A 17,220-nucleotide genomic window follows, 5' to 3' on the forward strand; every position below is an offset into this window, starting at 1 on the left:
TTCCCTGCAATAGCACTTCCCAGATGCACCAGCCCAGGAGCCAGACACAAAACCAAGGTGGAGGTTACACAAGGTGGTGTTTCAATCAAACTTCTCCCCGCAGTTGGAAAGGGAAAGGCATCAGCCTCCTTTCAAGCTGTTTTACCTAGCTAACCTTGCAAAGCCATTCCCCGCAACATTACCCTTCCATGGCCACTGACGGCCCCTCAGCTGGGTGCCCAGCTGCAGCAGGGGGCTGCATTCGTCATGAAGGAGCGCAGGGCTCTCACACCCACACCTGACATTGGGGCGGGGGATGAGGGCTGTACTGTGAACTAATAAAAGCCTGAGGAATAGTTGTCCATTGTTTTCTTACTCAATGTCCAAAATTTGTATTTGAAGTTATTATTCATGTTCCTCCACTTCAGCTTATTATCTGAAAAATTGGACTAATAATACTCTTCACTGCATCACAGGAGTATGGTAATAAGTTCATTACTGCTTGTGAAACAGCTGGGTTATGTTAATGATGGACAGGAAAGAAATGGTCGTAAGGAAACAAATAATTCTGCATTACAGCAGGTTTGCACAATGTGAAATGAATAAGGCATTGGATGCCCAGCAAACACAAGGATTAAATCAAATACTGAGTTCATTAACGAGCCATCTACATGAAGCATGTTTCCATGCCAGGTGTCTGACTTTAAAGTTTCAGCAGAAGAGGGCCATCAGCAAGGACAAAAAAATAGTATGTGTTCTCTTAATTAAAGACTGATCACAATGCACAAACCCAAAGGAAGCTAGTTAAAATTGCGAAGATTAAAGCCAGAAATAAATGGTATTATGTTTTACTGCTTGACTTTAAAAGCTTTGTTTCCTTTTAACATTCTTTTTTAATACTTAATGTTAACACATGCAAGTAATAACAAAATGCAGGATAGCTAAACTGAAAACTATAATCTTATGGTTTTAAGTGCTGATATGCTTTCCTAGGAGCATCATTTAGACCATATGATTTTACAATATGTAAACATACTACAAGTAACACCGAGATCTGATTTAGTACCTAACAATACACTGCAGAAACCTAGAAGAGACAAGAACAAGATCAACCTCAAAACTCCTACAGAAATCAGAGCTTTAATGTAAAGAAATGTAAACAAAACTTGGGATGACAGCAGTGACATGTTTTCCATTTTTTCAATCTTTCTAGGGTTGATGTGATTTAGCACTGAAATACAACCCAATGACAAACAGTAAAAATCCTTCTTTGATGCCATTTCACAAAGCAGTCCTCTTTAACAGCAGGTTTTCCATGAAGACAGGGTGACAGTTGAAAAAAAGATCAGTCTAAACCTTTACTCGAGGCAGCCACTTTGGTTTAGAGTCTCTTGCCTGGTAAGTAAGAGGGCCAAGGTACCAGGCTGGAGATCATCCACACTATTTAATTTTTCCAGTGTCACCCAGCCCTGCCTCCAGCCGACATGGCCCCCACTGCTGTTGCAGCAGATCCGCACCCTTGAGCATCCCCGTCTGCCCTGCGCCATGGCCCGGGGAACCTGGGGTGTACCTTCAGCTTCACGCCACTGCAACGGCATCAGACACTTCCACATCACAAAAGCAAATGCAAAACAGCTCTGAGGCTGTCACGGGGCATCTGGAAGAGATGCAGAGCCAAGGGCTGTGTAGGGCACACGTCGGCAGCCTGTGCCTGATGGCCAGAGGGCTGAGGAGCCTCTCAAGTCGCACTCCTTTAGCAGTGCAGGGGTAGCCCAAGGGACCTGTCCCATCTGAGGGACTGCACTGCTCTGCTGAGAGCTTCCTAGCTCCTCTCCTCCGGTTCATGCCTCTCGCTAGGCAAGCTGGCACCCTTGGAGTCCTCATTCCTCAGCTCAAACCACCAGCAACTGATCATGGATACAAGCCCTGAAGGTTTTCATCTTTCTTACCACCACAGCCTTCAATAAAAAGGAGGCTTCTGGCAGCTTCCCCTCTGTTGCATGTTCTTTGTGATCAGGAGATTCCCAGGCACTAGGAAGCCCTGCGTGCCTAGTCTTGAATGGCCTCAACTTGGAGCAGGGATTTGCAGCCCACATTTAATAAATTAATCCTGTAACTTACAATAAGAAGATTTGAAACACTTCTGCTAGCCTTTTTGAAAAATGTCCTTATCATACATTAGCATGAACTTATAAATATGTTCTGTGCTATGCAAATTATATTTATGCACTGCACCGGGCTCTGGACAGTGACTTATGCATGTCATATACCCTTCTGCCACATACGTTTTAAGCTGCATGTGCAAGATAACCTGGTTATCTCAAAAGCTGAGGTATAGTTTGGACTTGCCGGTAAAGTCAAGAGCCATTTATAATCATGAGGAAAATTAAGCTACAGCATATTTCTGACTTCAGTATAGCAAATGAGTGCTAACCATCGCACTGCATTTCATCATCAGATTTTTTTCCCAGAATATCTGAAGAACTTTTGGATATTAAATTTGCTATCATGATTGATTTTAATGCATCAGTCATATATTTCTCTTCCTCCTCAAAATTACACTTGCTGAAGAAACAGAAACATATTGAACAAGGAAAAAGCTAGGTATTCAAAGTTAAAAGAAATATACTCTCAATTTTGAAGGTGCAATGATTTAATATTTTTAATTTACTAATAAAACAAAATATTTCTAATTATTTTCAGGTTGAACACGTGCAATGAGTTTCCAGTGAGATGACTGTATTTATTAAGTATAGCAGGTCACTCAGTAGACAGCAATACCACATTGCCTGAGGTCCCAAGAATATGCAACCAGCTTTGATTACTGGTGGCTCAGTCTTGCAAGGTACTAAACAATTTTGTCTTTCATTTCAATAGTAGCCAAGAATGTTTTGCATCCCTGAGGAATAAGCACATGAAAGAGCCTACTCTACATTAGCTGAGAAACAGCTTCATTTTAAATTTTACATTTGTTTTCAATGACAAAAGTTCTTTCCAACAGAATAGGACAGCTATACCAACAGAACACTTGACCCACCGATTTCAGAATTTCTTTCCGTTTCGGAGAGTTCTCCCATACAGAGACAAGACTGATTTCTTTTATGTACACTGGCCAATTTTATTTTGTTTCTGAAGTTTTTGTTCTGAGTGCCTACAAAGTCCCGTAAAGTGTTGTATTCCAAGTATATTATCCACAAACAACCAATGTAACCTGTATATATATACACACCCATTGAAATGTGAAATCAGTGAAGCAAAGGGAATTGTCGATCATAATCTGCAAGTGATCCACTAAACGAGAGATCTGTTATCATAAAGTTCTTAGCAGAATACTGGTCACTACATAAAGGAAAAGTCCGTTACACTGCACATTAATATTGCAAAGGCATTCCCATTTTCTCTTTCTTTTTTCCATTTTTGCTTCTTCGCTCCAGCTGAAAAGTGTTTCTTTTTTAGGAGTTTGTTCACATACTTGACCAGCAGGAGTTACCTGAGCTTCAGTCCCTGCATGAGTGCCTCTGCCTCCTCTGTCCTACACCAGACATAGTTTCAACAACTGACTGCTGAAATAGTGGTGATCAATGCAAGCTCCCCATCAGCTTCTGGGTCTACCTGGCAGTCAGTGTTGGATCGACTAATTTGAGTGAGTTGCACCTGCTGAAAAAGTCGCTGTTGCTAGAGGAGGAGGAGAAATTTTTGCGTCACTGTAGGTAAGCCAAATACTTTTGTCAAAAGTTCACAAAGTTCAATGGAGCTGGACTTTATTAGAGCAAAAGATGACAAATGTCACAGGAGAGAAGAATGACCTTTCATTTATCCCTTCCACAAACAAGAGTTCTGAAATTCTTTAAGCATTTGCATTGTTTGAAGCACATTTTTCAAACAAAACCTGTTTGGGTTTTCTTTGCTTTGCAGGTATGTTTAGAATCTAAACCTCCATAAATTTTGGCATTTTGAGCAGCCAGCATTTCAGTAGTCATGTTCCCAGCCACTAAAAGCAGGCTTTAGTACCAGATCAGTCTTACAGGTGTTAGGTACAATGCCTTAGTTCATTCTGTGTTACAACTACACTAATTTTTTAAGAGATACATTGACATTTCCTACACAAAAGAAAACCCACCCTAAACTTTTTAATCCAAGTATTTTCTTTAGACCTTGTTTAGTACAAACATTCAAACTATAGATTTAGTTTCTTCTATTTCTTTCTTAATACTTGTCTTAAGGTTCTTCAGCAAATCAAGAATATCTGTTCAACCAAGGAACAGAAATTATGAGGTCACTGATGCTCTGTTTGCTTGTCATTTGTTGTTGTTATTTTCAACTCAGTTATCAGAGTTACTGAATATGAAAGGGTAAATTAAATGACAAGTCTGACTCACACAAAGCAGACGTGCTGTCTATTTTACTGCCCTGCTAGTTCACACAAGGTGAAGAATATATCCTAGCTGGGGTGGCGTGTGTGTGTTACTCTTGCAGTACCCATTCATATACTGCAAATCTACCATCTGCCATGAATAAAAGGTGGGATGAGCTGCAGCATTTCACAAGCACAGTAGGAAAAACTACATTGTAATCTAATCATTGTAATCACTGTAATTACCCAGCTCTGTAGCAGCACCAGGGAAGCGGTCAATAAATTCCTCTAGCTGTTGAAAAGCGCAGGGTACTCATGGACAGGAGGGAAGGACAGAACGAGTTGTGCTTGCCTCTTGCTCTGGGCTGTACCTGCCCAACACCGCTACCGGGAACTCACAGCTCAGAGACCAAATGTTCCCTAACGCAAGACCTGCAGCTCCCACGGATGCAGGCTGCTCTGCGCCAATAACCGAGACACGAATGAGAATGAGTTTGTTATGGATCCGGAGGTAATTGCCAACACTCAGCTGCCATCCCCTGAATTTCTGTTACAATATAATGTGCAATTTCCCTTTACAGTGGTATCCTGGTTCAGATAATTTCAGAAGCATTTTGTTTGCTGGAGTACTTCTGTGTAGTATACACCTTTACTCAATCAGAAGACAGCTAATTTCTTTGCTGTGCTAATTAAGTCAGAGCAAAACACAACATGTTTATGCTTGCTCTTGTCAGCCACTTTGAGAAAGTGGTTCCCTTTGAGTGACTCTATCACGTAGTTTCTGATGCTTTGCTGTGGACTACCCAACGATCAGTTCCTAAATTTTCTCTGGAGTTGTGCATGTGGTGACTTGCAGGCAGTGCAAGTATAGTCCACACAGGGGCAGGATATTGCTCACAACAGCCTGTACATAGCCAAACTGCAGAGTAAGCTATAATAGTATCAGCGGCTGGTATCTATTCATACTCCACATGCCTGTGGTTACATGTGTCGACTTGCAGCCTGAGTCACTTAATGACGAGTTACATCTGTGATACACTATCATGTAAGCATCTTTGGGAAGCAACTATATGATATAGTGGCCCACCATAGCTTAGGAGTGGGCTTCCGACCCCAGGCGGTCCTCTCAGTCGTGTAACATTTGGACTGAAAATGAAGTTGTCCTTGGAACAAGGGAGTTGCCTTTTACAGTTGGAGTGGTGAATTCAAGATTTGGGTCAACAATCAGCACAGACACATAAAAAATCAGAAATTACAAAGGTCCTAAGCAAAGATAAAAGCCTCTACTGGTATCAGGGCAGTCTGATCACATTTCTCCCAGCCACTGCTTTTGGTCCTGCTTCAGCATTCTGCCACACTGCCTCATAATGTCAGAGTTGATATTAATAAACTCACTTTTATCACTTAACAGGATGGAATTAACCAGGCAGAAATACAATCCCTTTGCTATCTGCAAGGCTGAATGTTCTCCCACTCAGAAACCAAGTTTCCTGAGCTGGCCAAGACATTGACAGTGGGTTTGTCTCCCCAGCAAGCCCTGGTGAGCAGAGCCTCTCCAGCAGGGTCCTGGGTGGAGAGGCAGCACTGCTCAGAAGAGTTTTACTGTGGAAACAGCAGCACCTCTGTATCAGAAGGGGGAGCCTAGATGGGTCTGCAGTGTCAACAACTTTGGAGCACAGGGAGCACAGGGGAAACAGCGTAGCCCTCTCTGCCCTGCACAGGTCTGGTGGGGGAAGGAGGGGGTGGTGGTTTTGCTTTTTATGAGACAGGTGAAACTGGGAAGATCAGATAGGTAGGAAAAGCAGATAACCCAGGAATTTCAAGAGTTAAATTGTCTTCAAAACGAGTTCTCCCACAGAGATGAAAGGAGCAGCTCGCAAGTGGCCCAGCTGTAGCCTCAGCACAGCAGCTGCACACTCAGGTTTCCCCTCCACCAGGGATTTTATCATCTACACCTTCTCAAGCTCAGTATAACTTTATATGAACACAGCTGCACATTTAAGTAGTGTCTGCATGATGTGTATTGCCCTATTTCTTCTACAAGTCACATTTCTACTAGACATTTTGCACTTCTGCTTCTATCAAAAACTTTTATCAAACATTCTGTATGCAGGGACCAAAGAGTAACCTTGAGAGAAAGTGGCAGCCGTGCACAAGATTTGAAGCACCCAAAGGCTTTCCGAACAGCGTACAAATCTGAGGGGATACATCTGCTCTCCTGAAGATGCAGGGCTCTGTCCCTGTGTTTCACAGGCTGTAAATCAGAAGCCTATTTCAGCAAAACAATTTGAGATATTGATAAGTAGATGCTGTAACCAGGGTGTCATGGTCCCATTTGTGGGGAAAAAACCAACAAAACAAAAAAACTACTGGTAAAAGCTATGAAATGCGTTATGTTTACCAGTAGGATTTCTGTATATGTTCTTGTTCTATTATCTCCATACAGCTGCCTTTTATGCTGTCTGCTGACAGCATTTGATGCGTTTTTCCTCCTGTGCTTATTTTTAGTTGCCATAGGAACTTTCTTATTTCCTGTCAGCTGATGTTGTTATTTAATGCTACTAATTGAATAAAAGGGTGTTGATTCTGCTACTCCAGATGCTGGAAAAAAAAAAAGCTTTAGGAAGACAGAACACACATTTCACTTTACTCAGTCTTTTATTTATTTATTTCTATTAATATTTAATTAAAAAAGCCGGATACTGTAGTAACAGCTGTTACCACATCAGTGGAATCCAGAGTAGGTCCTCTCCAGTCTTTTCTTTTTGTTTGATCCAGGTTTTCCTCCCACTACCATAAATATACTTATTTGAAATAGTATCTTTTGGCTGTTTAGTTTGTGGCTTCATTCTTCCTCACTCCCTACATACCGTATTCTTTTTCTTCTTCTTTTTCCCAAAAGAAAAATTAAAATCTTCTGTTAAAATGAATGGGAATGAAAAGAAAAATTTTCAACATATAAAGAAATACAGCCTGGAAAAACACCAGGATCTGAGGGGGGATTTCTTTTTTTGCAAACCCCAATTCTTCTTCTCTTACATACAGTAAGTTATTTTGTGAAAGATTATTTTTCTATTAAATTTGTTGTGTGACCAGAAAGCAATAAAGAATAATCAGAATTGACTGAGAAGCTTAAACTGGTACTTTCTTTATCCACATAAACTATAAAATTTTCACAGTTCTTTCCATGAGCTGTTCACGTGTTTAGAGAAAAACTTGATCAACATACAAATTTGCATTTGTATTAGTACTATATGGAGTGCCGATGCAAGCTTTTTCCAGGCCTTCTTTGGAAAAACTTAGGAAAATAGCAGTAATGTACAGAAATGCAAATCCTACTACAAAAACATATTCCTTTTTCCATTTCACATCACTGCTTTTCATAAGATGCAGGAAAACAGGTAGCCTGGAATAAAGAAACCAACAAATAAGCTAACATTAATAACTTTAGAAAATAATTCCATTGGTGTGACTTAAATTATGCAAACTTCATCTAAGGTTTTATTGAAAGCATCCTAAAGACAACCTGAATCTCCTCACCAGCTTCAGGGGCTGCTGGATTAGTCCCACTGAACAGGATAATGGGAGTATTAATGAGCTTGCCAGGGTGCTAGGAGAATAATATTCTGCTTGGGAATGCTCCCAAAGCATATGGTGTGTGCTCTTGCTGAGACAAGCACTGTCAAGTGTTTCAGTTGCTATAACTCAATAGGCATCTGAGGCAAATGATTTTCAACCTGATCCTGGAAGCTCTTCCACGGAGAGTCCCTGCTGCAGCCCCAGCCCAGTCCCACCATCAGCAGAACCGTCATCAGCCCAGCTTGGTTCGATGGAGAGGATTCACCCTAGGACAAACTGTCCCGCAAACAGCGATGCTGATTTTGTCTAGGCCTCAATAAATTAAGGAGTGATATTGGTTCAACAACACAAGCTTTTTATTATTTTAGCAAATCCAAAATGTATTAAACATGTCTTTTCTTCTGAACAGGAGGAACTGAAGGTTACAGAAACTGGAACTTTATTCTTTTAACCAGCTGTTCTATCAGAAATGGTTTAAAAAGCAACTTCTTTCTAAAAGAAGTGTGCATGCACATGGAAGTAGTTTTTGCTTATTAGAGAGGGTCACAAAGAAGATAATTATGCTGATTACTTCACTGTAGGACTGTCTGGGAAAAATCAAAGACTTTTAATATTATTTTATATATCCAGAAACTGAAATTTAAAACTGACCTCAGAAAAAAATTCTTAACCAGAATTTGTCCATAATGCCTCTTCCAAAATGAGTCTCCTAGTTAAACCAAGAGTCAATAGTTACCATTTTTATAAAATAAGTTAACGCCCCGAACAATTGGTAATTTTTTATTTCTTTCCAGGAATATGCTACAAGTCTGATCTGTATAGAAATATGGGTGAGCTAATCTCTAAGTGCAACCAAGCCAAGTTGAACAGTTAACTGCCAGTTCAATGTTACTAAATATGCAGCAGCATTTATAATGTCACATTAAATTTGAAGGAAATTGCAAAGGTATCCAGCTTCCCTGGCAAAACCATGGCATAAAATCAAGGAAGAAGCAGCTCAGATGGGCAAACCACCTGCACCTGAAGTGGATGTTGAACTTCCATCCCCTTCCCACAGGACCGATTAGGTCAGCCAGCACAGAGAGAACAGCTGGGAGGTTGTGGAATCCAGGGGCTGGCTGGTCCGGGCAGTGCCCCATGGAGGGGCCTGGGTGGCCCCCTGGGTTGAAGGCCCCAGGGCCACCTGAGAGCGAGCTGTGGGATAGGATCAACTATGCTGGGAGGGAGGGAGGGAGGAAGAGAAGGGAGGAAAGCAGGACAAAGCCAGGTTCGACATGTGACAGCAGTGGGAGAGGTGAGCAGGAGTGCAAACCCAAAACACCCCATGAAGTCAAAGGCCATGAAGACCAAAATAACTTCCAGAAACAAAACTGGAGTATAGCTCTTCCTCCTTTTTGACCCACTGCAGTGGAGATGGGAAAGGACTGAGCCATCACCACCTTGCTGTGGGGCAAGGATGAGAGCACATTTGCTTTCTTCGCTGAGCAAACGCTGACCCAGAAGCAATGCTGTAGGACTGGACAAAGGATGAAGTGTTATGAGAATCACACCACTAAGACTGAGACACTAATAACTTTACTGGGACATCTGAGGATACTGTCGTACTTACCACAGTACAAGAATCAACATCACTCTCTCTGAGCTATACAAACGAAAGGTTATTTAGTGTCCATCTGGTTTAGTCCAAGAGAGAGCAAATAATTGTTCCTCAAATTCCACTAAAGGCTTTCAGCTGCTCTGAGCTGCCAGACAACAGGATTTTTCCTAGCCTACAACTGTCACCTTCCATGTCATCTGAGACCAAAATGAAGCATTCCTGCTTTTTATACCTCTTTCATTAAGGCAGTGTGATTGCTTGTTTATAGAACACGGATATTAGAACAGCTCAGGGAATAAAAAATTAATAGGCACTATCCAGCAGAGGGAGCACAATAACGTAAAAACCCTTCAGCTGTAAGGTGAAGAACTTTTTCTATTAAAATCCACAATATTTGGCAATCTGAGTTTACTGTTTTAGCATATGGGGTGGAAAAGACAGAATTTAAATAAAAATAGAGATGGGAAAGAGGAATGTCAACCAAATACAAGTAACAAAATAATTGATTTCCTGTTATTTTCATCCATAATAAAGCAGATGTAACTTAACTGCTGGGAAAATTAAGGTTTAATAAGAAGAGATCAAAGATGATCTTAGGAAGAGTAATAACATTTATTTTAAAACACTGATTTTAATTTAAATAGAACTGGCTGCTCTGGCTGAAAGACTCAAGTGCTGCTTTCAGTTTGACTGTGCACTTCCTCTTGTTGTTAATGAAGTCATATATCACAGAAATAACTGATGCACCCATTCATTCTGTTTATGTGTAATTTTTAGAGCCCAATATGACAGAAATCTTACTAGATATGTTCTCTCTTCTATGACTGCTACACTTTCTAATCTAATCAAGCTCAAATAATTGTGAATTGAAAAAAGAAACAAAAGCTAATACCTATTTTATAAGAAACAATCATAAATGAAAGAACCCATCACATTTTGATGTGACTTACATGAACTACAGTAATTAAAGAAACAATGTAATAGTTTAAGATTGTTGCCATCTTAAATGCAAACATTTCTCAGGGTGCATTTCATTAATATATTTATACCACGAGGTTTTTTAATTAGTATATCTAAATTCTAAGTTCTGCCACTGACTGTTATTTGAACTTTGGCAATTCATAGACTTTCTAAGAGAGTTTCTGTTATCTTTGTAATGAAAATCATATTGATTTCACAGCTGGGTAGAGTGTAACAGCAGCTTTGCCTGCTGGTAGAAAGTGGCTGAAATAAAAACATAATTTTAAAAGGAAAGAGAGAAGAAAGAACTGGATGTTCTGATCAGAAATGCTAACTACAGCTAACTCGAGGTAGAATACATTCAGTTTAACTCTTATATGTTTTCCAAAGGAAAAGCCAAGTGTGATGGAAACGGATTAGTATTTTTTCTGTTAAGCAAACTGATTTTTTTTTCTCCACAAACTGGCAGTAAGATTAACAACTGAAACCAAACACCTATAATGCTAAATATTGAAGATGCCCCCATTGAACAGATTGTTCACTTTGTTGTATGATATCCTAAGGAAATGAGGTTTAGGCAGGCTCATTATCCATGCACTCAACTATTACCCCACTTTCCCTGGTAGTTTTTCAACCTCTTGGACAATTTCAAACAAATCTAGCAGAAAAGTGGAAGTCTCAGAGATATTGAAGACTTTTGACCACCAGATTCAGCTGAGATTGGATGAAGTTTAGTGGACACTTACTACTTTTGCTAGTCTCACAGGTGACTAGACATACTAAAAATAACTCCAAAAGTAGACTGAAAGCAAGGCACTGCTAGAGGTTTCTTATCCCCACTATACACACAGCATCTTTACCCTGATAGGACAGTTGATCCACAGGAAGTAAAGGTGTCATCCTGGGAAAAGGTCTGAAGAATTATCTCTTAAGCATACTGTTTAGCTTATATACTGAGGAACAAGTGTTCCTCAGCACTTCCAGAATATCTTATTTCACTAGTCAAACATAATTTCATTTATTTTCACATAATTCTCTATCAGTAATGTCTTAAGGTCACAACAAACTCATTAAATTATTTTAGAATTATGATGACTTCACTAAGGTTATTAAAACTGTTGTCAAAACTGCCTAATCAAAATGTCTTATTAAAAGTTTATTACTGCTTATCACTGAAGCATTCTCATGATCCTCTATAGATATATAAACCAAACAAACTAACTTTTAGAAGGTTTTATTGTCCTCTTTCCAATTAACAAATACAAATACCTTTTGCTAGGCCAAGACAATCCCTCATCACCTCATGACAACCAACAAAATGTCTAGTACAGGCAGGCTTCTTAAAAGCCCAGCTCATTTTCACATACATGATGGCCATTATCAAAACCTGCTGTGTGGCATGAACAGATATGGATGGTTACCAGTAAGTAGAAGAGAGAAAAAATTAATTAACCCCAGCCACATATGACTACACACAGACACATGCATTCTTAAACAACTAGATAAACCTATGTGTTAGAAGATACCTGGTATGGAATATCTGTGAGATGAACCCTGTGTGAGAAAAGCTTAAAAGTGTGGTGGGAACTACCTGAAAGGATCTGGGACTTACCAGTTTCACTGACCATAAATGATCTGCTCAGTCTAACGCAAAGTCCCCCAGAACTGGGTGAGCCAGGTGGAAAAAAAAAAAACCCAACTGAAGGAAAGGTTGAAATCCACAAATGTATAATATTTATGAAGTCCTGAATACCACTGAGGTGAGAAGGCATTGTGACCACAGGCACGGGGAATAACAGACCGGAATCCAAAGCCACCTCTTTCTTGGTTTGTTTTTTTTTTTTCTGTAAAAATTGCATAGCAGGCAGATAACAAAGAATCAAACATCCTTCTGCCTGTCCCGTACATTAAGCAAGATGAGGATTGGTACTGCATTGCCCCATCATTGGGAACAAGACCTGCACCAATGCAGTTCAACACAGGTGTCTTAAAGACGTCTGCACAGGGGCGACTGGGTTTGCAGCAGCGCAGGATACCACTTTGGATACAGCTGGGCAAAAACACACAACAAAATCCAACCCAGAGTTTTGGGAAAGGTCTATGCTGGCTTTTGAAATTTGTCATTTTAATGTTCGTACTTCTAGGAATTACTGCTATACAAATACATTGGTGATAATACACATTAGATTATAGATATTAGGGTTTAAATTTTAGTCATTTTAAACATCTAGTAGAAGAGTTATTAGTCTCAGATTCAAGACTTGATTAAAATTTAAAAGTCTTCAACTATGGAGAATTAAGCCATTTAATCCAATTTTCTCTAAAATTTGCCTCTTACTTTTGTAAGTCTCATTAAGGTTCATGCAAATATGCATCACATATAATCAGTCTGAGATATCATGTAGCACACCACAGTGTATTAAAGCATTATTTTCAAAACACAGTTTTATGTTACTATATGGTAAACCCTAGTAGAGTCTCAGGGACAGAACTAAGCCCACACATGTGCTGCAAAAGTCTTCCTACATAGCTACATCACTGAAGACACGTGTGGGGTAAGTAAATCACAAGCCCTAGACTACGTACTGTGCTAACACAATGGTCTTTGTGAGTGGGGGCGGTGAGGTACTTATGCCAAACTTATGGCACTCTGAGAGGTGGTGTAATTTCCTCCAAGATGTACTGTCTTCCTCCCACAGCAAGCACCGTGCCTCCACCAGGACTCTCGGCTGATGCAGCTGCTCTGGTGCCACGACACCCACGGCTCAGGAGGACACAGCACCCCAGCACCAATCTTTACATCCCAGCTCTGCACTTCCCAGAGTCCTTGGGTTCTGTTCTTCCCAGAGCTTTGTGCCACCTCCATCCATCAGGTATCAAGGTGATTTACTCCTTTACCATGGCATTAGCAGTATTTTGTCTCACAGAAGAGACATGACATGTCCCAACCTCATAAAGGAATTTAATATTAAAAACAGAATGCGAAACTGCCTTTCTGAATTTCAACAGGTACAGCAACACTCATTTAAAAATCTCTGCTATTTAGGAATGTCTGGTTAGCTGCTGTCAAGGTATATATTTAACTTCTGAAAGTTTTGATTACCCGCTAGGATATACTACAGCTACCATGTTCCAGAGAAACATAAATCTTTTTTGCGGTAAATGCTCTTACCATAAAGCTGTTTGGTATGAATTTTTTTCTTGAATGCAAAAATTCACATGAACTTGCTTTGTAAAATGAAGTCTAGGAAAAAAACACCAATACCTTTTAGGAACAGGTGAAGAGAAAGAATTTTTTATCCACAGACCATTATGGACCATTAAGGATGCACCAAACTGATACTCGCTTATCTAGGTTAATAGCCATTACAAATCATCCGTTGCTATGAAACTGTTCAAAATCCATTGTGTCTACTGAATGTAAGGAAATGTACCTGTAAAACCACTTTGAACATGTGCCTGATCTCCATTAGAGAACATGATGCCCAGAATAGAGGTAGTGGTTATATAACAAAAATCTGTGAAGATTCTTGCTTCTCGCAGTTATTTTTTCAGCTTCTCCATTAAAAATTTGACTGTTTCTTAAACTTGTTTTCATTTTAAAGTGTTTTTCATATGAACACATGTTTTTAAGAGTTACAGCCATGAGGAATTTAACCAAGTCAACAAGTTGCTGAATGGTGCAGAGTTCCCAGTGGGCTGGGATGGTTTTCCTTTTTTTTTGGACAACCGTGAACTTTTGTCTTGTTAACATTCAGTGTTTTAACACATTCCAGGAATTTGCTTTGGGTCACATTTTGAAAACCACTAGTGGCCAGGTCCTATTGAGCTCGCTTTAAGCAATCAACTTCAAACAGTAGAAGCTACGTGGTTTTGAGAAGGCAGAGCATCTTGCCAATAACTTCTATGGACAGAGCTGCCTATATTACTGAGGCCAGACTCCTTCGAATAGCTGACCGATTTTATTCAAAGTTAACTTCAGATAACAGTAACCTGTACACAAATCGACAGGTCTAAAGCAGCTAAAGGGCAAAGAGGATCCAGGTAGCTGGCAAGGTGCCTTGAGTTGGGCATTGCTGCCCTGAATTTAAACCAAATTCTCTGCTCTTGGTTTTGCCCAAAGAAGATCTTCCACAACTGAACAGACTAAACGACTTAAAAATCAAATATTCAAAAAATGGATCAGCCGAGTCAAATTTCTGTGACAAAATGCAGTAGAAGTGCTATGCCACGGTCATATTACAGGCAATGCAAACAAACTGCATTCAACTTATAATGCAAACTGTGAACATTAAAGACAGCCCAGAATTAAACAAATAAATAGATTCAAAACTCTGTGTGAGGAGCATGTGTTTGAGAGTCTTGATTTACAAGTTGTCAGTCAATCTCCTCTACCCAACCATTTTATTCTGGAGGATTCAACCACAAAGAAAGTAACAGGGACTTTTAAAGTTAACTCTGAAATGTCTACATTTTACTTTATCCTTTTAGTTTTTAAATGGATTTCACATGATCCATACATTTTTTGAGAACTAAAGTGCTACTTCTAATATTTCCAGTTAAATGAAATCTTTGAAATAGAAGGAATGATAATACAAAAATCTAAAACTGTATTTAGTATTCTGAATGCAATTAGGGCCATTTTATTCAATTGATTTCTGAAGCTCCCATATGAGTGATCTACAGTGATATCATTCAGTACAACAGTAACAGGTGCCGAAAAAGTAATTTTAAACAAATGAATTTTATCACATTATATGTTTTTCCCCTATTACAGCCAACTTTCCAAGTACTTCTGCGCAATTACCTAAATGAAGGTATATCAAAAAGTACTTTATTCCAAGATGCATTTCCATTTTTCATTACAAGATCATTGGAGTAATAGCATTGTTTACTCTTTTTTTTCTACAGAAGGATTTTAGCACTGCTTGAAGACAAGAATGAAGTAACATAAGAAGAGTACACAAAGCCTATCTTTTAAACTAGAGTTCTACTACTAGAGTAAAATATACAGTAGGACTAGAAGGAACCTCCAGAAGACACCTAATCCATCTTCCTGCCTGCAGGAAGCAGTTATTCAAGTACTCCGATTGTACAGATCTCCAATGGAGATGGAAACTCCACAAGCTTGCCAAGCAATCTGTTCCCTATCCTCACCACTAAAGTTTTCTGTAATTTCTAAAATAAATCTTACTTGCTGTAATTTAAGCCTATTACTTCTTGTGATATCAAACATAGGCAAGGGAAATAGATTGTTCTACTCCTTGGAGCAACCTCTTGTGTTATAATGTCTTCACTCTATCTTTTCTGTGTCAGACTAAACTAACATAATTTATTCAATCTTTTCTTTTAGGTTATAATTTCTATAGTTTGATCTTTCTTGTCACTCTCCTCTGGACTGTCTCCAGCTGACTCTCTTTTTCCTTCAAGTCTGGTCTCTAAAACCGGACATGGTATTCTAATTCAGTATGAAATTAAGATTTTATAGTTCCAGATTTCATCTGATTATTTGAATAATGAAGCTGATCATCTCCCAGAAGAAGGATACCGAAGTTGTCATTCTAATGCATAGTAATTGTTCTGCTGGAAACTGTGGTAAGTTGACCTTGGCTGGACACCAGGTGCCCACCAAGCTGCTCTATCACTCTCCTCTTCAGCAGAACAAGGGGGGTGAAAATAAGATGAGAAAACCAACTTGTGGGTCAAGATAAAGGCCATTAAATGAAGCAATAGCAAAAGTCAGGCGTGCAGAAGCAAAGGGAAACAAAAGATGCTATTCTCTACTTCCCATCAGCAGGCAATGTTCGGCCACTTCCCAGGAAGCAGGGCTTCAGTACATGTAGCAGTTGCTCCAGAAGACAAATATCCTAAGTAACAAATGCCCTCCCTTCCTCCATTATCTTAGCTTTTATATCTGTGCAGACATCATATGGTATGGAATAACTCAGCAGTGAGTTTGGCTCAGCTGCCCTGGCTGTGTCCCCTCCCAAGACCTTGCCCACCCCCAGCCTGCTGGTGACGGGGGATGTTGCAGAGACATCCCTGATGCTGTGTGAGCGCTGCTCAGCAGCAGCCAAAGCGCTAGGGGTGTTGTCAACACCTTCTAGCCACCAATGCAAGCACAGCGCTGTGGGGGCTGCTGTGGGGCTCAGCCAGACCCAATACAGAAACCAAAGTTGAAAGTTAGATTAATTAAATCACTTCAGCCAAAAACAATCTAAGGAAACTTGTTTTCCTTTTGGATTTGCACCTTAAGCCTGAACACCTAAGAGGCAGAAACTCTGATTCAAGTTTTCTTGCATCCTACTACTTCTATGAATTTTTTTGGTGTCTAGTAAGAGAGAAACGCATATGAAGCCTTTCCCTCAGTGGTGTTTATCTGCCAAATTCATCAAAACAAGACCAGGGAAGATGCCCAGGTACAAGCCTCTGGATGACAGCTGGAACAGACAGAGTAAGAAGATAGAGTAAGAAGAAGCAGGAGGACACAGCAGGGCCAAGCACAGCTGGTGCAGTTTTTAATAGCTGATTCAGGATTAGGCTGTGATTTTACAGCTAGTTCTGTTGACTCTGACAGAACAGCCCCTACCATAAGCCCACCTCACCAGCTATTCTAAACAACCTCAGAAACTTAGTGGCTGCAAGACCTCTACTTGTGGTGCATGGTTGAAACTGGCCAAACGCTATTTTCAGGGGGTGGGCTGATACAGACAGCGTGATTTCCTAAGCCCTACTGCTTTAAGAAAGCAGG

At 40.0% G+C, this 17,220-nt stretch overlaps 1 long non-coding RNA gene across 1 annotated transcript in view; it reads right to left on the reverse strand.

The window, feature by feature from the left end:
• Positions 1-6,988: 6,988 nt before the first annotated feature.
• LOC114017216 (uncharacterized) overlaps positions 6,989-17,220 on the reverse strand; it is a 32,601-nt gene continuing 22,369 nt past the window's right edge. The window contains exon 3 of the long non-coding RNA XR_008732417.1: positions 6,989-7,221. This is a non-coding gene — a long non-coding RNA (uncharacterized LOC114017216). The remainder of the gene's footprint in view (positions 7,222-17,220) is intronic.

This window comes from Falco cherrug, chromosome 5 (assembly GCF_023634085.1).
Source record: "Falco cherrug isolate bFalChe1 chromosome 5, bFalChe1.pri, whole genome shotgun sequence".
NCBI classification, from domain to species: domain Eukaryota; kingdom Metazoa; phylum Chordata; class Aves; order Falconiformes; family Falconidae; genus Falco; species Falco cherrug.